Consider the following 1,332-nt stretch of genomic DNA (forward strand, 5'->3'; position numbering starts at 1 on the left):
ATAGCACTCGGCAAAGCCTCCCTTGGCCGAGTGTCGGGCTCTCGGCAAAGCTAAACACTCGGCAAAGGCTAACCGAGGTGACGGCGGCCACCCACCGTTAGGCTTTGCCGAGTGGTCGCCGTCAGACACTCGGCAAAGAATTTTTTAAATTTTTTTTAATTTTTTGTTTATTTTCTTTGCCGAGTGCCCTGTCTCTGGCACTCGGCAAAGACCCCCTTTGCCGAGTGCCAGGTCTGGCACTCGGCAAAGAATTTTTTTTATTTTTGCTCCCAGATTTTTTCTTTAGGGTTTCTACAATGCTTTAAAGTACATGTTAAAATTTGGTTGAATTTTGTGACTTTTTACTATATTTTTAGAATTATTTTTGTTTTGTTGATTTATTTTGCAAAAAGCAAGTTTGAACTGCAGGTGCATCGAATAATGAAATCTAATCATTCGAAAAATGATTGTCATGCTAGTGAGTGTGTTTTGAGGCTGTATCCAGGAACTTGCGGGATATTTTTCACATCTTGTTAACGAAACATGAGGACAAAGTTGCGGCCAAAGTGTTTTTAAATTGTATAAAATTCAAACGAATTCAGAAAATCATGAAACTTGTGGATGCATCGTTATATAGCATGTGGAGCCTATGGTAAAAATTTGAAAAAGTTTCGTGCACGTTGTCACGTACGCTGCACGCGCGCGCTGCCCCGACGCCGGCATCAAGCCCCGCCCCGACCCTCCCCGCCGCCGATTTGCGCCGCGCCGCGTCCGGCCCAGGCTCCCGCCGCCGCGACCGGCGAAGAGCGCCGCACCGACCCTACCGGCCGCTGCCCCGCCGCTCCCCGCCCCGCCACGCCCCACCGAACGACCGGTGCAGAAGGAGGAAGAAGGGGGAGAGGAAGGAGGAAGGAGAGGAAGGAGGAAGAAGGAGGAAGAAGAGGAAGGAGAGGAAGAAGAAGGAGAGGAAGAAGAGTAGAAGGAGGAGGCCGGGAGGAGAGGAAAGAGGAGTAGAAGGGGAGGAGAAGAAGGAGGAGGCCGGGAGGAGAGGAAAGAGGAGGTTGCCTTCCCGTTCCGTTCCCGGCGCCATCTTCCCCGTGTTCCCGTCTCGTCGACGCCTCTGCCGCCAAGGTATAATGATGTGCCATTGTGATTGTCGGCCTTTGAGCCGTTGTGATTGTCGGCCTTCGAGCCATTGTGATTGTCGACCTTCGAGCCGTTTTGATTGTCGGCCTCCGAGCCGTTGTGATTGTCGGCCTTTGTGCCGTTGTTTTTTGTAGGTTTTGGAAACCTCCCCGTGCAGGGGAGGTGCTGCCAAAATTTAGAATTGACCTAAATCTATTTGTTTTTCAT

This window comes from Miscanthus floridulus, chromosome 14 (assembly GCF_019320115.1).
Source record: "Miscanthus floridulus cultivar M001 chromosome 14, ASM1932011v1, whole genome shotgun sequence".
NCBI lineage: Eukaryota > Viridiplantae > Streptophyta > Magnoliopsida > Poales > Poaceae > Miscanthus > Miscanthus floridulus.